This window comes from Tursiops truncatus, chromosome 11, assembly GCF_011762595.2.
Source record: "Tursiops truncatus isolate mTurTru1 chromosome 11, mTurTru1.mat.Y, whole genome shotgun sequence".
Classification (NCBI taxonomy): Eukaryota; Metazoa; Chordata; class Mammalia; order Artiodactyla; family Delphinidae; genus Tursiops; species Tursiops truncatus.
The window spans coordinates 4,834,562-4,861,161 of record NC_047044.1 but is presented as its reverse complement, the minus strand read 5'-3'; the positions used below and the strand labels follow the sequence as shown (position 1 = coordinate 4,861,161).

The following is a 26,600-nucleotide window of genomic DNA, read 5'->3' as shown; positions in this document are numbered from 1 at the left end:
AAGGTCCAAGGAGCAAGCAAACCCATGCCGTGGGCTTGGGTTCCCTTGCGGTTTCTTTCTCACCGCAAGGCCTGGAGGGAAACACAGCTGATGCCACCATGGGGATGGGTAGGGCTTCCTACAGGAGGTGTTTTTCCATGTGAAACCCAGAAGGAAAAAGGGAGGCATCCAGCTAAGTGGAGCAGGGACGTGGTAGGGAAAGCGAGGAGAGGGTTGTCCTCAGAAGGAACAGCACGTGCTAGAAACCTGGAGTAGGTGAGGAAAGAAGGGCTGAGATTAAGGCGGGGTCGAGCGGGGGCAGGTCTTAGCATCTGACACGAGATGAGGGCCCTAGAAGGGCCCGCTGTAAAGGCTGGCGTTTAGGGATCAGAGCGTTTTCTTAAATGTTTTTAAAGATTCCACGTGACCAGGGTTTAAAAGCAAAATACACACGGCTATTATAATTGTTTGCAATTTGCTCACCTTCCCCGCCCAGATGTCTAAGCTTCCTCAGCAGCAGAATCTGTGAAATGGGCTAACAGAGACAGAAGCCAGAGAGGTTGGGTTGATTTGAACTGAGCGGACCCAGCGGGGGAAGCCCAGAAGGGGCTCAGACCAGGGAGCTGGAGATTTGAGGAGGAAAAGAGGAAGCGTCTTGGAGCAGCTGAGATGGCAGCAGATCCTGGGCATGGGAGGGATGGGGAGACAATGTTTAAACGTTCAGCTGTGAGTGTGGTTCTCCATCCTCATTACGGCGCTTTGGCAGGAGACCGCAGCGGACGACTTGCTTCTCTGTTACTCTGGATATGATGCAAGACGGGTGGTTCTTTTCATCTGTGGTGTGGACGCTCCCGGTCCACAGAGTAACTGCACTTACACGTTCTGCCACAATCAAAATCATTCATATTTCTTACCAGATGTTGGGAACATGCTAATTTGGAAAACTAGCAAGAACGGAAACTTTCCATATTGTCAGGATCCAAAGATCGCCACGGATAGCAACAGAGCGTGTGGCTTTGGGACCTTTTCTTCATCTCTGCATTTTGCTCCCTCTTGACGATAGCCCATGTGATATTTTGAATCTTAGTGGGGTTTCATTTAATATGATCGCATAAGCATTAGCCCATGTCTTTAAAAACCGTAAACCTAATTCTAATGGATGCATCATATTCCAGAGAAAGGATGTGTAGTCACTTCATGATTCATTTTTGCTAGGCATTGACATGGCGCCTGTCTTCTTCTCCTACAGATAATGCTCTGACAAACAGTGGGGAGGTTTTCCTAAGTTCTGGAATACTTCCTTAGCATGGGTTTCCAGATGCGGAATTATTGAGTCAGCTCACTTTCTGAAATAAACAGGCAGATTGGTCTCCAGCAAGTTTGTAGACGTTTATCAATACATTTCCCCCAGAGGTCCCACGCTTCCCCTGCCAGCATCTCTCATACACACGTGTTATCACCTGTGATGTTGCCAACTTGAACCTGGAAGGTGCTCCCCCAGCCCGAGAGCATCCTCCGACCACCCTCAAGGATAAGAGTGTGTCTCTCGCCAGATGTTCCTGGTGCCCAGGGCATCGTCTGCTCCGGGCATCACTGTTCCGGGCCTGGCTGGGGTTGGGGGGTTAAGGGACTGCGGGTGGACACTGCTTGCTTTGAGAGGCCCACAGATCCAGGTCTATGGCCTTAGGCAGCGGCTTCCTAACCTGTAAATGGGGACACTGGGAGGGTCACAGGAGGGCACGTGCACGGCGGGCACAGACGCTGAGAGGCCACTGCGTTATTGCCTCTCGCAGCCTGTCCCCTTGCAGGCCCGCTTCGGGGGGACGCACCATTCCCTGGTCCAAAGCCACTCTTGCCTCTTCCCAGAACAGCAGCAGATCAAACGCACGCACGGGGCTCCTGGACTTCATTAGTCTTCATTAGACTTCTTATTTATTTCTCTTTGCCTGGCAGAAGTTTCCATTTAACAAGAGAAACCTTTTTTAAATTACACGTCCCTTCCACCAGCCACGCGGCTTGGAGACTGAGACAGATGGGGTTTGTCAAGATCTGCAGGTCTCAGAACCTCTTCCTACTTCGGAGGTCCAGGGCCCCGTTTTGGGGATGCCCACCCCCGCTTCCAGAAGCTTCCCCCAACCCGGCTGCAGAGCCGGGGGCCCGGCTCAGGGAGGCCCCAGCCGCTCTTCTGCTCACTCATTGGCCCTCTTTCCTCATGTCCTCAGCAGTGGGGCTGGCCTGGGGCTGGGGATGGAGAAATAAGTCAGACGAAGCCCTCTTGCCAAGTGACCGTCAGGCTCTAGAGGAGAGATGGGCGCCGGAACATGTGATTACATTCAGACCGTTGTTGAAAATCTATTTTCTGAGCACTTATGGGAGAGCCGCATTGTAAGAATTCTGTGAGCTGGGGACTGAATTTGTCCCAGGTCCTTGCTGGCAGAGACAGATAAACGTCCAGTGAGGGCCAGGGCTCACCCAGGGTCAGACCCAAGCCACCAGCAGGAGCCCAAGACCAGCCTCTCTGGCTCCCCGATGTTCCAGTGGGGCCGGCAGGGAGGCCAGGATGTTTCTGCTTCCCGGCTTCCCTGAGGGTCACCGACAAGGGCCCCCGAGCCCCTGGGGCAGGGTCAACCTGAAGAACATGTGACAGCACCTGTCCTGGGGGAGACGGGGAAGGCTGGGTTTCTACAGGCAGCCCTGGCAGGAAGCAGCTGTGGGAAGCTGGGAGGGGGTGGGACTGCGATCACCTCCACAGCCCACCCTCTGCTGGGGAGAACCCAGGGCAGAGACTCTGCTGCCGTGTGGAAACACAGTGGCTGAGGCCCAGCCCGGCTCCAGGACCTGACGGTCCCCGCTGGCCAGTCACTGCCCCATTCTTGACCTGCTCCAACCCAGTGGCCACAAGAGTTGACAGCTGGTGGACACGGAGGCTGTGAGCCCCTCTCCGAAGTGGCTGTGCGCCTGTGTCCGGTCCTGGAGGACGAGACGGAGATTTCTAGGGAGACAGGGTGCAGGATACAAAAAGACAAGCCCACCACAGAAATACCAAGGCCAGCTTTTAAAGAAAATGGAGTAAGAGGGAATTCCCTGGCAGTCCAGTGGTTAGGACTCTGCACTTTCACTGCCGAGGGCCCAGGTTCAATCCCTGATCCAGGAACTAAGACCTCACAAGCCGCGTGGCACCGCCAAAAGAAAAGAAAAGAAAGAAAAGAAAATGGAGTAAGAATTGGCAGGGTTTCTTCCCTAACTGACTTCCGTGTGTGCCAGACCCATCTTCCTGCCTTAATTCTGTTCCCAACTGAGGCGCCAGCCTCCAGCCCCCAGGAACCCAGCCCCTAGGTGGAGGGCCCAGCTGAGACAGCAGAGGAAGACAAGAAAGGTGGGCAAGAAAGCTCCTTTTCCAACCTGAACCCCACAATGAGAGCTCAAGCGACAGCTGAGGGTAGTGAGCCCACCATCTCTAGAAGCAATCAAGCTGCTCCTAGACGCTCAGGGACCAGAAAGCCAAGGAAGGCACCTATAAGTATGGGGGCGGTGTGTGTGTGACAAGGTATCAAGGGGTTCCCTGTGGGCAGTACTGTGTGCGGGGATCAGAGACACCTGAGTTCTCTAGATAGACCAGGTGAGGACCCCAGGAGCCCACCCCGGCACCGGAAACAGCAATAAAGGGTGAACAACTGCCACAGGCCTGATGCTACGGCAGCCAGGAGTTCTGCTGTCATGTAAAACCATGTCAACACTTGCAGAGCATGGATTACTCTCCCCACTTAACAGATGAGGAAATCGAGGACCAAGGAGGTGTCGACTAAAAAATTATTCACAACCTAAAGTTGAGAGTTATGTTTTATTCGGTGGGAATTTTTTAGGACTTCAAGCCCGGGAGGAAGCATCTCAAGTAACCCTGAGAGAACCGCTCCAGGGAGGCAAGGGGGGAGCCAGGATATATAGGAGTTTTGCAACAAAGGGCAGGTAGTCTGAACATCAAAGGATTATTGTTAATTAAAGAAAACCAGATATGTCAAGTTAAGGAATGTAGTGCTTTTCTGTGTACACGAAGATGGGAGAGTCTGGGCTCACTGAAATCATTCCTTTGATATGCACCTCAGCTATCTGGGGCCAGTATCCTGTGTTTTCATATCCTGCGTTTCCTCAGGGCTCACCAGCTCATAATCGATGGCTACAATCGATGATGACTGTGACATCCTTTGTTTACTGATAAGGCAGGAAGTATTCCATTTATCAGAGGTAAATGAGTTTCTCAAGATCACACAGCCCTCTGGGGGCAGAGCCAGGATCTGGACCCAGGTCTGGCTGACCCAACGCTGGGCGGAGCCCTCCCCTTGCAGCCATCATTCAATTGAGAAATCTTCGTGGAGCGGCTGCCCAGTGCTGGGTCCCAGGGGGACGCGCGTCCGTGAGGGAACCAAGCAGGTGAGGCTCTTCCTCCTGTCCATGAGCCAGGCTCTCTCTTCACTGACTTTACCAAAGCATTTCACATGTTTGCCTAGGTTGCTGATGTCTTTACGTTTTCTTGTATTCAACAAACTTTGACCAGAATATTCAGTCCATTTCTCTCCTCTTTCCTAAATTGCATTCGTTCCGTCACTGACCCAGGCCCAGGGGTCGGGGCTGGGAGTTGACCAGCAGCTAAATCAGATGCCGGGACCACAGCCCCAGAGGGGAGATGATGCTGGGCTCCAGTGAGGAGGGGGCCCGAGAAGGGCCTGCCAGGACTGGTGCCAAGATTGGAGCACGCAGCAGCCCTATAGAGACCCCGGCACTCCGGACGGGCTCCACGCCCAAGGTGGGGGGGTTGTTACCCCATTCTACAGCTGAGAAAAGTGAGGCATCAGTTCTTCATCTTCTGCATTGAATGTTTGTCAAAGCATTTCACACCCAATAACCAGTCAGGGACCAACAACAGCTATATGGAGTCAGTAAGGAAGCAAGCGGGAGGCTTTGGGCAAGGGCTGGCTCCACAGTAGGTAATCATTCCTGTCCCCAGGAGATATTTTGCTCAAAACTCAGAACACCAGAATCAGACAGAGGCCATTGGGTCCAAATAATACCCCCTGGAGCTCTGGGGGTCCCAAAGGTGGAGGAAGCAGGCAGGGGGTTCTTGGGTCCCTCTTATAGCGAAACAGCTCCTCTGGGCCATGTCACATGTAAGCCAGAGGCCAGCTCTTCCCAGGTCCTCCAGCTTCTGGGGGCTCACCCTATGCTCACGTCCACCTGGAAGCGGATTCTAGCCCCTTCTCAGGCTCGCTGCCCTCCCTTCCCCCCACCCCAACCCACTCTGTCCACCTGCACGCTAACACTAGTGAGGGTGAGAGCTTGACTGAGACCTGGGGATGCCAGCAGGGGCTTCGCATTGCCTGCCACTCAGCTACGGGGCTGCCTCCTTGGGCACCTGGCCCCCCAGGCCCTCCTGGGCAGATCTTCACAGGGGCATCCTCCTCTCCTTTCTCCTCCCAGGCCTCGCCTTGATTCTCACCGCACGATTTGCACACCCCCTTCCTCTGTATTACGCTGAGCCATTCACTCAGCTGGAAGTTCCACCCCGTCAGGAACTGGGACAGTTGGAGATTTACCCTACTTGCAAGCTGACAAGTGAGCCGCCACAGTTCCATGGAGGCTGGAAAAGACGTGAGATGCCTGGATCAGAAGCAAAGGATGGTTTGCAACTCACGGCAGCAGCCGGAGCCAGCTATCAGCATTGTCACGGGCCTGTTCCCCAAGCTCCGAACCCCACGGAGGGTCAGACGGCACCTGCGTACTCAGTGGTTGTGTTACAGGAGAGGAACCCTGACCTCAGGGACCCTGAATCTTTCCTGGGAGGCAGTAAGCATACCTGCCCTTCGCTCTGGAGGGAGAAAGGAGCTCTATATTTCCAGGCTGCTCACTTACACTATGTTGAATAGCATCTTTCCAGAATTCATGTCCATCAGGAAACTGTGAACCTGTTCTTATTTGGAAATAGGGTCTTTGCAGATGAAAGCAAGTTACCATGAGATCATACTGGACTAGGGTGGGGCCTTAATCCAATATGATTGGTGTCCTTGTAAGAAGAAGGAAGTTTGGACATAGACACAGAGAGGGAAGGCAGCCATGTGAAGACGGAGGCAGAAATTGAAGGGGTGGTGCCACAGACCAAGGAGTACCAAGGACTGCTAGCCATCACCAGAAGCTGGAAGAGGCCAGGAGGATTCTTCTCTAGAGCTTTCAGAAGGAACGTGGCCCTGCTGTCACCTTGATTTGGGACTTCTGGCTTCCAGAACTCTGAAAGAATAAATTTCTGTTGTTTTTAATCCACCCAGTTTGTGGTAATTTATTACAGGAACCATGGGAACAAATACATCACTACCCAAAAGCCTTGAAAAGATGGTCAGGAACAAAGGGCAGTGGTGTCTTGACCACAAAACACACAGAACCATGGGGAACCCACGGAGGGTCGTCTCCAAGGCCCGTGATGCTTTTGATCATCAAAACCGAAGACCCACCCACCTTTTCTTGCCCTTGGCGGGGGTCTCACCTCTGTCCCAACTGTTCACCGTGGCATTCCCGCCTCCTTGTAAAGGAAATTTTTTACCAGCTAATAAGAAAAATTTTAAATGCTTATATCGTATCATTGCTACATATGGGATTTCCACCGAAGATTGTTTGAAGAAAAGCTTCTGTGGATTTCAAAATTTTTAAAGCTGGAAAGACTGGGCCCAGCCCTCTCAGCTGGCAGCTCAGAGAAGGGCAGGGGCTCCCCCAAGGCCAAGAGTGAGTCAGAAGCAGGGTTAGTCAATTTGCCGAACTGCAGCCCTAGGCACGGCCTCCGGAGTTCGGCCCCAGTTTCCGCTGATCAAAGAGAGGTCAGAGCAGAAGAGAGAGAGGTTGGGCAGAGCAGGAAACGTGGACGTTGCTGGGGCCCAGAGGGGTCTGGCAGGGCTCACGCCCCTGCTGCCGGGGACAAAAAGCGTGTCGTTCACAGGCAGCTTCCTTCGACCATCTCCTCCCGTCGTCTCCTGTCTGACGGCGGAAAACTCAGCCACATTTGTAACACCGTCCCTCCTATCCACACCACTTCCCTCAAGAGCTCCACCATCGTCTTAAGAGCTGTCGGGCCAACACGTTACCTAAAATACCCTGTTGAAAAGGGGCCACCTCTTCGGTGGGAAGGCAGGGATCTCATCCGTCTTGCTCCCCAGGCTGGCAGGTACAACACAGGATGTGTGTGTGACGGCTGTGCTGGTGCCGGGGACCACCAGCTCCACTCAGCCGACCCACCCACTCGTCCCACGCGCTCGGGGCCCTCACCAGGTGCCAGACACACTGCACCAAAGGCTCTGCAGCCGGGATCTGGGTTAATCCCCATGACAAGGTGACATCTGCCCATTTTGCACGTAAGGAGCCAGAGGCTCAGAGAGGCAGATCTACAGCTCGAAAGTAGCCAAGCAGGTAAAATGGGGGTGGTATCAGGGCGGGGTGGGGGGAGTGGGAATCACTAGATGCCCTTTCAAGAGACGGCTCGGTATATTCTAGGCACACTAGCTAATCCTATAAGCGTCTGTATCTTTCATTTCTTGGAGCAAGTTCACAACTCTGTAAGTTGTAAAAAACTGATAGTAACGCCAAGATTTTTATCCATAAAGATGCAAATGAATTTCATCAGGTGGAGGGATGCTGGGTCCCCTACCCCACGGAAGTAGCCAGCTTTGCATCTGTTAGCAAATTCAATTCTGCCTTCCTGATTTCCTACACACATGTCTGCTCTTGGCTTTTTCCTCTGAATTGATTGTAACACCTTACTGGTCTCCTCACTAATTAATGAGCTAAATACAATCTTTGGCGCATGTTCATTTAATATTTGTATGAGAGTCGTGTGTTTGCCCTTCAACCCAGGGGCCCCCTATCTAGCTCCAGGCACCACCTCAAACTGCAAGTGTGCCTCGGAATCCCCTGAAGGCAGGGCCCGTTACCACCCAGACTGTGGCCCTACCGGACACTTCTGATTCAGAAAGCTGGGTGGGGCCCGAGAGTCTGCATTTCTTTTTTTTTTTTGGCCGCACTACACGGCATGTGGAATCTTAGTTCCCTGACCAGGGGTCGAACCCGTGCCCCCTGCAGTGGAAGCACGGAGCCCTAACCACTGGACCGCCAGGGAAGGCCCAAGAGTCTGCATTTCTAACAAGGTCCCGGGACTGGGGCTGCAGACTTTGAGGACCACACCTCTCCCCTGAGCTCACCCTGCTTCCTCCATCTGACCCACCCTGTCCTGCCCTCTCCTCTGGGGTAAACCCCTCAGCCCTCTGGCAGAGAGGATTCTGAGTCCTGTCGTCCCCCCCCTCCCCGCAGAGGCCCTCTGGGATAGACAGAGCCCCAAGCCTGGTGTTGGTCCTCACATCCAGGGGCTCACTCTGTCTTGGGGTTGGGGTATGGCTCAGAGGCAGGGCTCCTGTCTAGGGATGGGAGACCAGCAGAGGTGGCCCAGGGGGAGGCCCAGGCAAGCAGAGCCAGGGCGTGAAGGACAGGAGCCTCACCCGACCTCCCTGCAGCTGTTCCCATAGCCCCAGCATGGCAACGCTAACCCTCCTGAGCTCCCTGAGCCTTCAAACCTGACTCCCAGGACTGGCTTGGAGGGGCCAGCCCCGCCCCCTGCCCATCTAGGTAGGGGTCGGGGCCCCGGAACTCAAGCTGCATTGCCCTCTTAAAATTCTCCCGATTGGCTTCTGCTGGTGGCTACGAGGATGTTCCCACCTGAGTCTACTTTTCCAGCTCCTGTGCACCAGGGAAGGACATGGGGGGCCCCAACATCCAGCGCCTGCAGGCTGAGTCTGGATGGCTCAGTGGGAGTCTCTGCCCGGGGTCTGGCTCTCCGCCCAGTTCTCCCAGGTTCCTCCCATCCCACAGGCAGGGAGACCCCCTCCTCGAGAGGCAAGCGACTTGCCCCTGGCCACACTGAGGCATTCTGGCAGAGGCGACATGGGTGCCCACTAGTCTCCTGACTTCTCCTTCTGGACTTGACTACACCGCCTGGGCTTCTTGGTAGATAACCAGGCGTGTGTGAGGGGGGTTGCCAGGAGCTGCAGTGACACATGCCAGCAGACAGATGGGCACAATGAATGTGCAAAGCCTCTGACAGCCCAGGCACAGAGCGCCCCGATAAAGCTGCTGGGCTCACCCCTCCCTTCTCCAGGAGAGCTCGCGTCCATTGCTTGGGGACAGGAGCTGGGCCAGGAGGACGGTGGAGAGACTGGAGCCAGGAGAAAATGGAGGCAGAAAAGGAAGGTCCCTGGAGAGAAACGCTGCCCACATAAAGCCACATAAAGTCTTTCAAGTGCTAAATAAGAAGATGCCTGTTATTTGAATTAGAAATAGAATATGTAAACCTCTACTCAGGCGTTAAAAATACAATAACACTAAATAAAATAACCTAAGATAAAGTGAGGAAAGCATTAGAAGTGCCACTGGCTGGTTTTCCATACGGACATTTTTATCCACCTTGAATAAATTCAAGCCCCTCCCCATCCACTATGGACATCTAAGAAAATGGGGCTCTGAGGGTGGGCATATCAGAAAAGACCCTGGACTCCAGCTCTGGCAGCTAGCGCTCACACCACACCAGGCCCACACTCAGGTGCAAAAAAAGGGACACCTCACAATGCCTCTGTGTCTCACAGATTATTTTTTGCATTTCAGGTAAGTGTATTAGGGCCCTGATATCCATCAGAAAGGGTAGAAGATTCATCTAAGGAAACGATTCTTGTCTAGGGTTTGATTTAGGGTTTTTGGTAGGTTGTTGATGTCGTTTTGGTTTTGCACTCATTTATACTTTTTTAAAAAGTATTTTAACAAGTTAGAATTACACTGATAACAAAACTTGGCAAGGACCTTATAAGAAAATTACAGACCAGTATCACTTATGAACATATATGCAAAATCCTCAACACAAGTTTAGCAAATCGAATCTAGCAATATATACAAAGGATAATGAATGTGACAAAGTGGGCTTTTCTTCACAAATGCAAGGTTCGTTCAATACTCAAAATCAATGGGGGCTTCCCTGGTGGCACAGTGGTTAAGAATCCGCCTGCCAATGCAGGGGACACAGGTTCGAGCCCTGGTCCGGGAAGATCCCACATGCTGTGGAGTAACTAAGCCCGTGCACCACAACTATTGAGCCTGCGCTCTAGAGCCCACGAGCCACAACTACTGAGCCTGTGTGCCACAACTACTAAAGCTGCGTGCCTAGAGCCCGTGCTCCGCAACAAGAGAAGCCACCGCAATGAGAAGCCTGCGTACTGCAACGAAGAGTAGCCCCCGCTCGCCTCAACCAGAGAAGAGCCCACACACAGCAACGAAGACCCAACACAGTCAAAAATAAAATAAATTAAATAAATTTAAAAAAAAAACAAAAACAAAATCAATGGGCTTCCCTGGTGGTGCAGTGGTTAAGAATCCGCCTGCCAGTGCAGCAGACACGGGTTCAAGCACTGGTCCAGGAAGGTTCCACATGCCGCGGAGCAACTAAGCCCGTGCGCCACAGCTGCTGAGCCTGCGCTCTAGAGCCCGCGAGCCACAACTACTAAGCCCACGCGCCTAGAGCCCGTGCTCCGCAACGAGAGAGCCCACCGCAATGAGAAGCCCACGCACCGTAACAAAGAGTAGCCCCCGCTCGCCCCAACTAGAGAAAGCCCGTGCGCAGCAACGAAGACCCAACGCAGCCACAAATAAATAAATAAATAATGATTCACATAATTCACAGAATAAAGGATTTAAAACATCATATGATTTCAATAGATGCAAAAATCACATGATCAAACTCATTCATGCTAAAAAGATGTTTTTAATTTTCATCAATGCAGGAATAGGAGGGAACTTCACCAACCGGATAAAGAAACTGCAAGAAAACCTACAGCTAACGTCACAGGGGAAGTGGGGAGACTGAGGTTTTTCTCAAAAGACCAGGAGGGAGACAGGATGTCCACTGTCCCCACTTCCATCCAGCTTGGCCCATGGTCACAGCCCACCTCTGTGTACCAGCAACATGGTAGTCCACACTGAAAACCCTGCAGAATCAGGGAATCAGAACAAAAGGCCCCCGAGGCCTCTCCCTGGTGAGGGAGGTCCGGTTCTTGCATTGAGTCGGGGGAACCCAGGAAGACTGAAGCTGGGGAGAGGGCTGCAGGCGCCTTTTCTGCTGAGTTATTTCAAGGCAAATCGGGCCTGCGTTTCCTGCGGAGGCCAGGCTTGCTCTCTCTGGGAAATCCGAAAGCAGCAATTGAAGACAGATTCTTGGCGGGACTGCGGGGTTGCACTAATTCTGCTCGCCAGCCCCGGGTGCTTCGGCCGCGCGCAGGGGGCTGGCTGCCAGCTTCTCAGAGTGTGCACTGGAGGAGTGGGGTTTTGGCGGCTGGCTGCGTGTGGAAGGCCCAGCCCAGACCCTTTCATCGGCAAGTTATCCCCGCCAGGGGAGGGAGTGTCAGTTGTGTGGTCAGAGCTCTTCCCAGAGGGAGGGGTGAGAGAGAGGGTCTCTGGAGGAGGAATCTGGCCCACAGGGCTGGCAGGCTGGGTCCTCCGAGCCCACCCTCTCAGGCACCCCTGCCTTGGCTCAGCGCCTGGACCTGAGCCCTAGACCGTCACAGGCAGGACCGGGCCTGTGGGGTGTTCAGGTGGCAGCCTGCAGGACTCACATTCATCCCAGAGTCCCGAGCCGGGCTCTGCCCTTGGTGGGTGGGAAGCTTCCACTCAGCTCCCAGGAGGGGGCGCGGGGGGTACCTCCAGTTCCAGCTCCCAAGACCCTTGCTGGGCTTCCAGTACTACAGTCCTCGGCCACCACCTGGCAGAATTGGTTTCCGGCTCTGGTTCCCCTGCCTCCACCTCGGAGCTCCCCAGGGCTCCCATGTACATCCAGGCCCAAACGCAGGGCCTAGCACGGATGAGACACGTGGAAACACTCCTTGAACTGAACCGGACTCGGGGCACGAACCTGCATCCCCAGTATCGGCAGGTGGACTCTCAACCACTGCTCCACCAGGGAAGCCCCGGAAGCCTCGTTTTTGATCAGCTCTGTCTGGTGTTCTGTGCAAATGCTTATGTTCCATGGGAGCACACGCTGTTTGTTCTGGAGAGGGAGGGCTCCCCAGGGAAGGGGGAGGGCTGTGTGGAGCAAAAGGCCCCTTAAACGTTCAAGAAAGTTCCTGAAGGCACCTCATGCTGGGGTGGGAGGGCTCGGGTGGAGGTGAGGCAGAGGGGCCAAGCCCTGCACTGACGTCTCCCAGGGCCCCTGGATCTCCTGTAGGGCTCGGGGGCCAGGCAAAGGGACTGCCAGGCAGTGTAGCAGCCGCCCGGAAGCCCCAGGGACCCTGGGTGGACAGGCCAAGAGGCAGGACTGGGCATTCCCAAGCTGAGAGGTCCGAGGTTCGCTCACTAGGAAATAGCCTCTTGACACAAGCTTGTCAGGGTGGGTTCCATTCGGACCATGAGCCCTGGGGTGGAGCCGGCACTTCCAGAGTCCAAAGGAAGAGTCTGGAACCTTCTAAGAGAGACACAGTCAAGGGTGAAGCCTGGGCTGCGGAGAAGAGTGTCAGGTCCTCAGGCCTGACTGAGTCTGGGTCCTTCCTACTTGCCAGCCTGTGCCTGGTACACAGGTGTGATGCCCAGATGTAGGGCCCAGGTGAGGCATGCATTTACCAAAACGTCTCTTGGGTGCCGACTTTGCCCCGCTCTCTGCAAGGTACAGCCATCATTTGCCATTCACTGAGCACCTACGATGGGCCAAGCCCTGCACTGCACCCTAGGGACCCAGAGTTGAAGGTCAGTCTCCCTGCTTTCGAAGACTCCAGTCCAGGGAAGAGGAGGAGGTAAGGAAGGGACCCCAACAGTTACTCCTATTTATCAAGGCTGCTCGGCCACGCCAGCTCCGTAGTGAACAGGCGTCTACCTAGGGGACAGGAGGATCCGCGTGCTCCCGCAATGCCATCAAACGCAAGACCCAAGACAAAAGGTCAAGTCTGAGAAGCTAAAATGCAAGGTGAGGGCTTCCCTGGTGGCGCAGCGGTTGAGAGTCCGCCTGCCGATGCAGAGGACGCGGGTTCGTGCCCCGGTCCGGGAAGATCCCACATGCCGCGGAGTGGCTGGGCCCGTGAGCCATGGTCGCTGAGCCTGTATGTCCGGAGCCTGTGCTCCGCAATGGGAGAGGCCACAACAGTGAGGCCCGCGTACCGCAAAAAAAAAAAAAAAAAAAAAAAAAAAAGAAAAATAATGTTCAGTGACTCAACCAATGAACAAATACATAAAAGAACAAACTTGTGAAACTGGCAGGTATGACCATCCCCACTGTACGGACAAGGAGCTGAGGCCCAGAATGCATGGGTCACTTGACAAGGGACTCAGCCTCGGTCTGCTAGCTGCAGAGCCTGTGCCCTTCCGTGCTGGGACAGTCCTGGCACACAGTGGGGCTGCCCTCCACCAGGGCGCAGGGAAGGAAATAGGAAGTTGGCTGCCACTGCGGGGCTGGGGCCTCCCCTGAACCTCCCACGGTTTCCCACAGTCTCTCGTGACCCGCAGAGCGGCTCGGAGGTGACACATGTGCGTGCTGGGGTTTCCTGCCAGGCCCGGGGACACACTCAGTTCTCACCCGCTTGCTTGGAGGATGTGGATGGGGCTCTAGGGTTCAGCTGCCTCTGCATCACCTGCATCCCCTTCACGTGTACCCCACAGTCCTGGGCCCCTCCGAGGAGAAGAGCTCAAAATCCCCCAAAAGCCAGATATAGACTTTAAACCAGGGGTCTTGGGTTGGGACACTGGCTCTGTCGTTCCTCACTGTGTGGTCCTGGACATTTTTTTAAGACTTTATGTTTTTTGGAAGAGTTTTAGGTTTCCAGCCAAATTAAGAGGGAGGTACAGAAATTTCCCATATACACCCTCCCCCCCCACAATGCATAGCGCCCTCCCCCCCACAATGCATAGCGCCCTCCCCCCCCACAATGCATAGCGCCCTCCCCCACTATCGACACCAGATGCCTCCTCGTGGCACATCTGTCACCATCGGTGAACCTACACTGACACACAGTTGACATTCGGGTTCACTCTTGGTGTTGGACATTCTGTGGGTTTGGAGTAATGTATAATGACATGTATCTACTATTACAATATCACAGAGAAGTTTCACGACCCTAAAAATCCCCTGTCTCCACCTATTCACCCCTCCCTCCCTCCACCCCAACCCTTGGCAACCTCTGATCTTACTGACCCCGTAGTTTTGCCTTTTCCAAATGCCATAGGGTTGGAATCATACAATGTGTAGCCTTTTCAGACTGGCTGCTGTCACTTAGTGACCTGCACTTACTTTCCTCCGTCTCGATGGCTTGATGGCTCACTTCTCTTTAGCGCTGAATAATGTTCCATTGTACGGCTATACCACAGTTTTTCCACTCACTTACCGAGGGACACCTTTGCTGCTTCCAGCAAATATGAATAAAGCTGCTATAAACATTTGTATGCAGGTTTTGCATGGAAATAAGTTTCAACTCCCTTGGGTAAATACCAAGGAGAGTGATTGCTGGATCGTACATATGGTAAGAGTATGTTTAGTTTTGTAAGAAACTGCTAAGCTGTCTTCCAAAATGGCGGCATCATTCTGCACCCCCGCCTGCCGTGAAGGAGAGTTCCTGTTGCTCCACATCCTCGCCAGCATTTGGTGATGTCAGTGTCCTGGATTTCGGCCATTCTAATAGGTGTATAATAGTATCGCATTGTTGTTTTAACTTGCATTTCCCCAATAACGTTAGATGCAAGGTATCTTTTCTTATGCTTCTTTGCCATTTGTATATCTTCTTTGGTGAGGTGTCTATTAAGATCTCTGGCTCGGCATGTTTTATAACCTCTCCATGCCTCAGTTTCCAATTCTGTAAAGTGGCAAAAATCATATCTATCTGTTTCAGTCACAGTCCCAGCAGAAGATAGAATTTACCCCAGGTGGTCCAAATAAGGCACGTGACCAAAGGGATTGCTTACAGAGGTGCGGGCAGGTTCAGGAGCACCCAGAGACTGGTAATGGCGGGAAGATGCTACCATCCCTGGGGCTGGAGGAACTAGCAGAGGAGATGATGCTTCCAGCGGAAGCTGGTGGGAGCTAGAGTCACAGAGGGCCTCCCGGCAGGAGCTGTGGTCATAGAGAGGTGAAGCCGCATCCAGCCTCTGTCCCCGGACACCGAATTAAATCTCGGAGACAGAGTTTTGGGTGAAGTAGAAAAGAACAGCTTTATTGCTTTGCCAGGCAAAGGGGGCCACAGCGGACTAACGCCCTCAAAACTGTGTGTCCCACCTTGGAGAGAGTAGTGAGAAGTTTTATAGTGATGGTTCAAAGAGGGTGTGATCCGCCTGTGGACATTCTTCTGATTGGTTGGTGGTGAGGTAAGTCGGAGTCAGCATCATCAACCTTCAGGTTCAACTGGTCTGGGGTCTACTTGCTTGTGGGCGGCATACCTTGGTCAATTGTTCACTTTTCCCACCCGGAAGGGGTTTCAGTATCCGCAAAACAGCTCAAAGATATTGTATGTATATGTTGATGGGGACCCAGGACCTTGCCCCAAGGCTGCCCTATTGTTTTTCTTGACCGTTTGTTTCTCCCTTGTCTCCCATCCCTTCCCTTTGGCTCCCCGTCGGGAAATCGAACCCCGGTCTCCTGCGTGACAGGTGGGGAGCCCTCTCTGAACCATTACTATTAAACTTCTCACTACCCTCTCCAAGGTGGGACACACAGTTTTGAGGGCAGGAGCCCGCTTGGCTCCTTTTGCCTGGCAAAGTAATAAAGCTGTTCTTTCCTACTTCACCCAAAACTCTGTCTCTGAGATTTAATTCGGTGTCGGGGGACAGAGGCTGGATTCGGCTTCAGGGGCACCGACAGTGTCAGTGTACAGCACATGGCAGTGGGAGGAAATGCCCCATCCTCTCTCCCTCTGATCTCCAGCTGTTGCCCCCACTGGCCAGACCCAACCACGCACCAGTGGGGGATGCAGCCCACCAGGGTCGGCGCAGAGCCAGCAGCGGATGGATCTGGGGGGCAGGGGATGCCACAAGTGAAAAGTGACCAGCGCTGCTCAAGATGGGGCCATTCATCCACGTGTTCTTTCAACAGACGAACACTGTCTTAACCACTGGGGACCCTCTGGGGGAAGAAAAGCGACAAATCCCCCACCTCAGGGAATTTACATCCTACTATGGGTGTGGGGCATGGGGTGTGGGCTATTTCCACCAGAGCAGAACTTCTCAAACTTCACGGGAGCTTGGGAATCACCAGGAGGGCTTGTTAAAACCTAGATTCCCAGGCCCCATCCCCAGTTACTGTAGGTCTGGGGAGGCCCGAAAATTTCCATCCTACCAAGTTCCAGGGTGCTGCCCATGGAGCAGTCGCGCCACCCTTTGACAACCATGGCCCTGGGATATTCAGATGCTGGAAGCGTTTGTTTGTCCCATCCCTGACCCCTCGGCCTCCCTCAAGACCCCAAGCCCCAGGGCAGGGACTGAATCTGAGTGTCTGATTTTTCCTCCGGGCTACCGGCGACCCCCACAGGCTGGGGCTTGGGGAAGGGGCGCTCCGTGGGCGTTAGAGGGCCGCGGAGGAATGCTCACTGGCCGGAGAGCCGATCTGGGCGGCCAGGGTGGCCGGGGACACCCCCTTCCCCGGCGGGCACCGCCCACAGCCTGCGCAGTACACCCGGGTGGGGGGATCCCGGGAGGGCGCCCCCGGCCCCCGGCTCCCAGCTCGGGCGGGCCCCGGTGGGTGGGCGTACCCGCGACCCAGGTGGCTACCTGCCGCGCGTCTCCAGCAGCCCAGGAGTCCGGTGGCTCCGGCCGCGTCGGGCGCCCTACGCGGGCCCGGGGGGCGGGGCGGGGCGGGGCCTCCGAGGCCCCCTCCCCCGGCCCCGGGCTCCGGCTCTGCGCGGTGGCAGCGGCGGCGGAGGTGGTGCGGGGACCAAGGTGAGTGGCGGGGACGGGTCCTGGAGGCCCCCGTCGGAGGAGGGGTCCGGGTGGGCAGAGGGCGGCACGCGCGCCCCTCGGAGGGCGGGGGCCCGGGCGGCGCCGGCGGAGTGGCGTGTGTGCGCGCGCGCGCGCGTGTCCCCGCCGAGTGCGGGGACATGGGTTGGGCGGGGGTCGGGCCTTCCCCTTGGTTGGGGGTCCAGCCCCTCCCACCCCCGTCTCCTGGGACCTCCGGAGCGCATCCTCTCTCGCAGTCTCTCTCTCGCCCACGCCCCGCCCCCCCCCGCCCCCCCTTCTCTTCTCTGTCTCTGAGTTTTTCTCTGTCTCCGTGGGTGGGTCTCTGCGTGTCCGTCCGGCCGCTTGTCCAGCTGCCTTGTTTCCTGATCTTCCCCTCCCCCGACACTGCCCCTCCCCATCGCAGCTCCCCCCTGTCTTTCCACTGCCCCCCCCCAACAGAGCGAACAAAGATGGTCAGAAGGGAGACACCTCCTTTCTGAGCCCTGTCCTGGCTCGGCGTGCGGCCCCACCCCTCTGGCCTCTGGCCTGGGCCGCCGGCCACCTTCCTGCAGGGAGCTGGCCCTGCAGAGCTGTGCGGGTGCGTTTGGGGCAGCAGGCACAGCTGAGGGCAGAGGCAGAGCCTGTAGAGGTTCGTGCCCTCAACCTGGTGGGCCCCCTCCCATCCCTTGAGAGGTGGCACACGGGGCAGGTCTGCCCGGTCCGGGGTGTGGGCCTCTGGCAAAACCTCATCATGCAGAGAGCCCGTTCACATGAGCAGCGCCTGACGCTTTCTAAGGTTTTCTCTGATGGAGCCAAGGTAGGGGAGAACTTGCTGGGCTGGGGGAGGGTCCCTGGCCCGAAGGTCGCAGGGTGTGGTCTCAGCCCTGCTCGGCCAGGCCACTTCCTGAGGGCGAGCTCCATTTTCCCGTCCGTGGCTCAGGGCAGCCCTGAGAGCTGTGTGCAGCTGCTGTGAGAACCCAGCGTGTCCAGGTGATCAGCGATGCTCTTGGCTAGAGCGTGGCTGTGCCTGAGTTCCCCGGGATCCCAAAGGCCGGTCCCTGGACTGCATCTGGAGGGGGAGGGCGAGCTCTCTGTGGCCTCTCAGACCTGCTGCACCAGGCCCAACCCAAGACCCTCCCTGGAGGGGTAAGCTGGGGGCTCTGGGAGAAGAGCCTGGGACCACCAGACGGTCCTCTTTAATGACAGGGCTTGATACAATGCCGATTCCTGGACTCCTATCCTGACCTCTGATGGGGCACCAGGAATCTACATTTTATCACTCTCCCCCCCCTTCTGGTGCACATTCAAGTGTGAGTGCCGCTGGCTGGTGGCATTGGGTGATCGGACAAGGTCACATTAGCTCCCTCTGGCTGGCAGGCAGTGGAGCGGACCCAAGAGGAGTCCATCCTGGGTGCATGGCCTTGCTGTGTCCCTGGGCAAGCCACTTCCCCTCTCTGAGCCCACGTCCCCGTCAGTCAGAGGAGATTAGGGCCTCCCTAGGGTCTTTCCTGCCAAACGGTCTGGGATTCTGAGCCATTTGTTTAAATGGTGGTAAGGGGTGGGTGAGGGCTAGAGAAAAGCTGACCTGGGTTAGCACCTGGGTCAGCATCCACCACTGGCTGGCTGTGTGGCCCTGGGCAAGTCACTGCTTCTCTGGGCCTCAGTTTCCTTATCTGAAAACTGGGAACCTTAAAATTACGAACTCCTTGTGGGTAGTCAGGATCCAAAGAGGCACAACGCCCGACATATCACAAGCTCACCGCAAACTGGCGGTGGGGGTGGGTACCCGTTTTCCCGACATATCACAAGCTCACCGCAAACTGGCGGTGGGGGTGGGTACCCGTTTTGAGAGTGGCTGGCACTCCGTGTGTCTCGACTGTTTTAACTCTCTGGTGATGGGGACAGTCACATGGACTTAATTTCTCATCAGCAGGGAAAGTGGTCTGTGCAGAAACATTTGGTAGCTGACGGATGTTTTGTTTCTAATGGGTGGCTTAAAAGGCCTGAGGACGGGCACGTGGAATTGCCTCGCAGCCTCAGGCGGCATTTCATGGCACCCGGCTGTGCGCCAGTGCCAGCTCTCTTGCTCAAGGCAGGCACTGGGAGACGACACCCTTGTTCCCCGGCGACTCCCGGCAGATTCTGGAGAGGCTGGGATGGGAGAAGGAGGGCGAAAGCCCCGGGCCCTCACCAGGTTCCCCAAATTGTGGACATTCATGGACATGAACAAAATCATCTTCTGGGACATCTGTAAGGAGAGCAGAGCTCTCGTGACGCCCAGAGAGGAACGGGAAAAGTCATTCATTCATTCATTCATTCGCTCACTCACTCGTTCCCCCAGGCCTTCTTCAGGCCTGGAGGATGGCAAGCGTCCCCAGGGAGGCAGAGGGACCCACGCAGAAAGGGGGAGGCCACAGAAGCAACCTGGATGGGGAGCTGTTGGGTCAGACGTGCTGTCAGTGGTCCTCCAGGTCAAAAGCGGAGTCAGGATGTCCTGCTGCGGGACTCACCCCATAGCCCAGGGTGGCCCTCGGGGGTACGGATGCTGAGGACGACCAGAGTTAGGGTCGGGAGGAATGAATTAGGACCGTGGGCTGTGATGAAGACATGGGAGAGTGAGACAAGGAGGTGACTTCCTGGTGACAGTATAACCTTCTTTTTTTTTCTTCTAACCACATCCCTCTTTTATGTCTCAGAATCGAACCTCAGTGGGGGAGCGCCTAGAGGCGCAGGGACTTTGAAACTCTGTGTGAGCAGAGTTCTAGTGACTCAGGAATCCAGATGTCTCGGGGGAGCAGCCCGGGTGCCGCTGCACAGAGGACTTGGCTCTAACCTCAGACCCTGGACTCTGGGTGGCCTGGAAGGGGAGCCAGCAGGGGCCAGGGAGGGGCCGCAAAGGCTGGAGAGCCCAGAGTCAGGTCCACCTGCTGAGCTTCAGTGCTCTCATGTGTACAGAGTGGATTGGAAAACACACTTAGGTGATTAAGACCTGGGTTCTGGAGCCAGGCTATTTGGGTTCGAATTTCAGCCCCACCTCTCCCCAGCTATGTGATGTTGGCAAGTCACCAAACGTCTGTGTGCACCTCGGTTTCTTCATCTATGACATGGTGATTATCGTAGCATCTACCACATAGGGTGCTTGTGAGGACAACGTGGCTCCGTGGGAGGTTTCCAGAAGGACGGTGCCCTGTGTCGGTGTGGTAGAGGGGTCGTGCAGTGACGTGTGGTCTTGCAGTGACAGTGGCTTGCAGTCAGGCTGACCTGGCACCGGCCCTGGAGTTCTTATCAGTATTAGCGTTAATGTTGTTGTTGGAAACTCACTTGTGGGGTCACGTGATGACTGGGTGAAGCCATGTACAGGGCCCCTCGGTGCACAAGGAAGCCCTCAGGTGATGCTGGCGCCCATCTGTACCCTCTAGGGAGAGCAGAGAGGACAGAGGTGACATTTGCTACCGCATTACCACGTACTACACCCAGGCGCAAGTGGGGAGGGGCCAGGGCCAGCTCGTTTCTGAAAAGATTTTCAGGAAAATCTATGTAGTTCATTGCAGCGGGGAGTACTGCTCTCCTCGGTTCTGACTCCAAAGCCTGGATTTACCTCTGGAAGGAAGCAGGGGACAGCCATTTCCTGAGCACCTACTGTGTGCCAGGCCCTGTGTGAAGTCTTCCCCAGGCACCGTCCCACTTACTCCTCCCAGCAGCCCAGAAGGTGATCGTGGCCATGCCCAGTTAACAGATGGGCAAACTGAGGCCTGGAGAGGCCAAGGGCTGCCCAGAGACACAGGGCGGCAAGGAGCAGGGTTGGGGCTCAAACACCAGGGTCTCTGGCATGAGGTGTGCGCGCCCACTTTCCACAATGCTACATGCCTTAAGGTGAGAGAATGTCACCAAGATGCCTCACTGTCAGGAACTGCCACCGTGGGCTCCTCTGACCCCAGCAGAAGTCCTGCTCACTTTCTGGAAGGTTCTTAAGGTTTTGCTTTCTGTGCCATCAGCTGGGCTGGCTAAAGGCCTTCTTTGTGTTGCCAAAGCAGTTTCTCCAGCAAAAACAATCAGCTTGGAGTCACTTACATCCCTTTGAGTCTGAGGGGGGTGACTCTCTGTGCTTCAGTTTTCAAGTCTGTGAAATAGGAATTTTTATTTCTGTCCCACTTAGCTCCCGCAAGTGGGTAGGTAAAGCTGTGAAATTATAATAGTCCTGGACAGGCACCTGGAAGGCATCTTACCTATTTGCTCTCAGTTAACCCTCTGAGGCCTTATGAGGTCATTGTATGATCCCATTGTACAGATGAGGAGGGCAAGGCACAGAGAGGTCAGTATCTTGTCCAGTGTCACACAGCTGGTAAGACTTTGGGTCTCATTAAGATGGACTGAAAGACAGCCATTGAGGCCACGTCTTGGTGGAGAGACATGACGCTCCTTGCTTGGTTATTCCCATGACAGGGAGCTCACTACCTCGTGAGCCCCTGTGATTGTTAGTCTAGGACTTGAGTAGGTGGTGGTGGTGGTGATCCCTGGTACAGTTGACTTAACGTGGGAGAACATCCTGAGCCTGGCTTTGGCTGTGCTGGGTTTGAGCTGCTGACAGGCCCAGTCATGGAAAGATGGGGAGGGTGGCCCCAGGTTCTTTGTTACTTACAATGGTGTCCATCTTATTCCTCCCACTGACTAGATCTGAGGCTGAGAGAGGAGAAAACTCTCAGCAAGGGAGGGCAGACACTAGGTGCTCAATAAATCCTTGTGGTGGACCAATCCTACTTCTTTTTCTAAAGTTATTTATTTTATTTATTTTTATTTTTGGCTGCGTTGTATCTTCCTTGCTGCACGCAGGCTTTCTCTAGTTGCAGCAAGCGGGGGCGACTCTTCGTTGCGGTGTGCGGGCTTCTCCTTGCGGTGGCTTCTCTTGTTGCGGAGCACGGGCTCTAGGTGCACAGGCTTCAGTAGTTGTGTCTCACGGGCTCTAGAGTGCACAGCAGGCTCTAGCTGGGCCGCATGGCCTTAGTTGCTCCGCGGCATGTGGGATCTTCCCGGACCAGGGATCGAACCGTGTCCCCCCGCGTTGGCAGGCGGATTCTTAACCACTGCGCCACCAGGGAAGCCCCCCAATCCTATTTCTAAGGAAAATTTCAAATTATAAAACCAACATAGCCACGTTGTACAAAGTCTGGAAAATAGGCTCCGATTTTACCCGTAACCTCAGCCTCTGAACATTATCATCTTGTGTATCATTTCCAGTCTTTTTTGAGTCAGTACATCTTGATGTAGAACTCTTTTCACAGGATGTCATCACACCACACGCAGTTCCGTATCCTCTTCCTTTTCACTTGCTGTAATACTGCTAGCATTTCCCCTGTTCCCTCAATAGTCCACTAGCTCCTAAAGAGCAGTGACGATTTTTCACTGGCTGCACCGTATCCTGTGCATCTTCATCATTTGACTTGGACCATCCCCCTCTCAGTGGAGCCCCCACGTGGACAAGGATGTGAAAAGCAGGTGTTGACCCCGAGGGCACGCCCCAGAGGTCCAGCAGGACAGCTGGTCAGCCCCCCCAAGCTGTGTGACCTCAGGCAGGGTCCTGCCCCTCTCTGAGTCTCAGGTTCCTGCCGTGCTGTGAAATGAGGGTGGGAACCTCATATCACAGGGCTGCTGGGAGGAGTAGACAAGGGGATGTGATGTCAATTATCTGGCCGTAGTGGGGGCTTGAAATGTGGTAGCTGTTATTACTGTTGCTGTTATTATTATTATTACTATTATTATTATTACTTAGGTCCTATCTCCACAGTTAAATTGTGGAGCCCTGCAAGCAGGAGCCAGGCTCTATACTATTCCTGTGTCCCACCCCTAGACGTGCCCTATGATATTTATTGATTTGATTCCAAATGTTCAGGTCCCTCCAAAAAGAATGAGTCCATGTGGGCAAGGAGCTGGGAGACCCTTTGTTTATACAGTCTCATCTGGTCCACCATGAGTGGGGACCACCAGCCCCATTTTAGAAACAGGCTCAGAGAGTGTGATGGGCCTGCCCAAGGTCACACAGTGGGAAGAAAAAAGCCAGGAATACTTCCTGGAGGAGGTGGCAGTGCTCTGGGCCAACAGGAAGGGGTGTCTGACCAGGCCAAGGTGCAGAGTGCTGGTGTTCTGGGGGCAGTGCAGAGGAGCCTGGGAGCTGTCCAGGGCAGAGTGGAGCCCAGCACCCGCACAGTGCAAGGCAGATGGTGGCTGAGGCTCAGGGGCGTCTGCTGGGCTGAGCTGACCTGAAGTGACAGCAGGGCAGGAATGAGCTAGCTGTCTGGGCTCCTGACCCCACCGGCACCCCACCCAGCCACTTCCTTCTGTCCAGGCAGGAAGGGGTGCTCTGTGGGATCAGAGGCTGCAGGCACCTTCCTGGGGCCTGCCTGCTCTGTGAGCAGTGATAAAATATTTATCAGAGATGCCGGCAGCCGGGCTTCCCTGCACAGCGTACAGCTGGGGGCACCTCCCACCCCAGACCTGCAGCCTTGACGAGTTCCGCTGAGTCACGCGCGAGCCCGAGCCCTCCTCAGCCCCTCTGCCCTTTGGCCACGTGGATGCCTCATAATATGTAAGCCATTCGGCTGCACACAGGGCCAGGACATCCAGCTTGGTCAGTGCTGAGGGTTTCAGAGCTCATTCGGCGGCCAAGGTCATAGGCAGAGGAGGCCAGAGGGACGGGATCTCCCCCGCACCCACCCCCGCAGGGTCCCAGCTCCTTAGTCCTCACTGCACCCACCCAGCAGGGTAGGTCCTCAGCACCTCCGTTTAGTGACGGAGACACCGAGGCTCAGAGCAGGGGCACGACGGGTCCAGTCTCACGCTGTTAGTGGCCGAGCGGAGATTTGGTCCTCAGCTGTCTGACCCCTCCGCCGAGGTGCTGGACTCTGTTCTAGTCCGGGGTCAGGGGCTGGGGGTCCTGCCCGCCCCAAAGTGACACAGTTGTGAATTCAGGTTTGTGCGTTTGATTTTCAGAGTGACAGCAACAACAAAACACAGTAGCAGACGGCGCCTTCCTGCTGCCGGAGGTGTGGGTGGAAGGACAGGGCTTTCGGATTCTTTCGTTCACTCATTCATAAAATACATTCTGGGTGCGCTGGCCAGGGCCAGCGTTCCAGACCCTGGGGACCAATGGGGGACACTTAGGCCGTGGTTGGGGGCGCCCTCGGAGCCGGAGAGGGCTGGCCTCTGCGCCCGGGCCCACTTACTGCTTGCGTCCGTGCTCTGTGACCTCTAGGGGGTTGGTCTCTGGTCTGTGAATGGGGGGGTAGAATCCGCTTTCTCAAGTGAGGATCACACCTGTGTCCTTGTTCTCCGTCACACCTTCACGTTGGCCTGACGGACATCGATTGGCCTTTGGGACAGGTCTGGTTTCCAGAGAGATCCCGGCAGGCCTTGAGGTTGGCTCTCCCAGGAAATAACCCGGAACCACTGCCCCAGGGGCCTTGCAGGTCTGATGGTTGAAGGTGGAAGTTTTTGCCAAGCTTGGTTCTGAAGGGAACTGGCCTCTGGAGCCGCACTCGCTGCCCACAGCTGTGAGAGGGAGCCCTGTGGGTGGCCCGGGTCATCTCCCCGCTCACTGCCTGCAGGTCATCTCATATTCCTGCTTGCTGTCCGCCTTTCCCTCCTCTGGACCCTCCTCCTGCCATTCCTCTATCTGGAATTCTTTTCTTCCCTTCTTCACTGGGGGCTTTTGTTGGTTCTTCAAGCCCCCGCTGGAAGATACCCTCCTCTTCCAGGAAGCCCTCCTGGCTGCCCTGCGTCCACCCCAGGCAGGGTGGGTAGGCGCCCCTCCCGTGCCCTTTACCCTGGAATCTTTGCTCATATCTTTGATCCAGCACTGGATCAGCTCCCCGGTCTCCTCCCCTCCAGCCTGGGGCTCCAAGGGCGGAATTCTGCTCTCTTCATCTCTGGGTCCCAGGGCTCAGCTCGGGGTTGGCACAGAGTGGAGCCCCAAGGCTGTCTGAGGAACGAGAGAGAATGTCGGACATGAGGGCGGGGCTGGGGTTTTAGGAACGTGTGGTAAGGGGCAGCCGCAAACCTGTGAGGTATGCTCCACGTGTGAACTCCCTGTGTTTCTGTGAGGGACCCCTGTTTTCTTGGTCTTCACAGACGATAGACGTTCAGCTAGACAGCGGGAAATAAGGGCTTCTGGGGCTGAGACTCTTGTGGGGCACGGGGTGCTGAGTCCTGGGGTTCGGGAGGGCTGGGCCCCTCCTTTTGGAACTGCATGACCCCAAGCGACTCAGCCCCTCTGTCAGGCCTCACTCCCATTCTGCAAACCCAGCATTTATTTGTGGAAGAGAAGCGGACAGGCGGCAGGCTTGCGTTCACGGGGTGCTCACGGGGGTGTCCGACAAACACTCACAACCGGCACAGAAAAAAGGCTGGAGGGAAATGCACCAAGGTGGTAGCAAGAACTTTCTCTGGTGGTTTGTTTCCTCTTCCAACTTTCTTGTGTTTTTCCAATTTTCTCAAGTTCATTCAGTGACTTTGCATGGGTGTTGAGAGCCTTGCGCTGAACCCTACGAGGCAACAGAGCCCGTGCTGCTGGAATGCTCCGTCTGATAGAGAGGTAGCCCCTCTCCAACAGACTGGCCCTACATGGTCTGATGGACCCATGGTGTGATGGAGCTGTCCTGGTGGGAAGCCCGGAGGAGGCCCCTGGCCCAGCCTGCAGGCTTGTGAAGTTGGGACCTTGCTGGGGAGTGGGGGAGGGCGGGGGGTGCACAGGGGGTGGGTTGCTAGGGAGGCCGGTGTGCTGGGACTGGGGAGTGGTCTTTGGCTGGAGACCTGGATGACGGTGAGGTGAGGATGGTGAGAGACCCTGCAAGGAGAGGGTCTGGACCAGATCCTGAGGGATGGGGGGAGGGGGTGCTTCTGTTAGAATCACAATGGCTGCATCCCCTGAGGGTCCACCCACCAGCCTTTGGGGGGTGGGGGGAGGCACTGTGCACTAAGGAGCCCAGGCGACCCTTACCCCTATAGGGACCCTATGGGACTGGCACTGCTGTGTCCCCACTTTACAGAATGGCGAAACCGAGGCCAAGTACAGTGAGTGACCAAGCTGCACTTCAGATCCAGGTGTGTTTGTCCCCAGAGCCCAACCGGGACCATCTGGCCTCTCCTGCAGCCCTTGCTTGTCGCTGAGCCTTGGGGCCTCTGTTTTGTCATCCGTAGAGTGGGGATTAGAACCTGACATCTTAGACCAAATGAGCACCCTTCCTATAACTGTCAGGTCCACCCCTTGAATATTTGCTGAGTTCATGATTTCTGTCATCTATGGTTAGAGCATCGCCCGGGGTGGCAGGTTAGGGGGACGAGACACAAGCGCAGGAGGCGCCTTGGGGACAGGGCTCTGAGGAGAACCCACAGAAATGGGAAATGAGTTTGATTTCTCAAGACCAACCGGAAGGAACTTCAAGCAGCCAAAAGGAGGTCAACGTGGACAGTCCCAGGACCGGACCCGGGGGAGTGTGGGCCGCGGGCCCCGGGGGTGGCAGAAACAAAGCAGGCCGGTGGCGAGGGAGCCGGTTCAGAATGCTCTGGGCCGGGCCAGCTGAGGACTCAGGCAGGTGGGGAACACAGCTGCCCACAGAGGGGGCAGCCCCCGTGCAGGTAAGGTGTCCTCTGCTTTACCTGAAGCT

At 55.5% G+C, this 26,600-nt stretch overlaps 1 protein-coding gene across 1 annotated transcript in view; it reads left to right on the top strand.

Annotated features, from left to right (window-relative positions):
* Window positions 1-16,853: 16,853 nt before the first annotated feature.
* The window catches only part of PRR5 (proline rich 5), a 53,833-nt gene continuing 44,086 nt past the window's right edge, over window positions 16,854-26,600 (top strand). The window contains exon 1 of the mRNA XM_073788085.1: window positions 16,854-16,947. The gene's annotated coding sequence lies outside the window, so the exon portion shown is untranslated. The remainder of the gene's footprint in view (window positions 16,948-26,600) is intronic.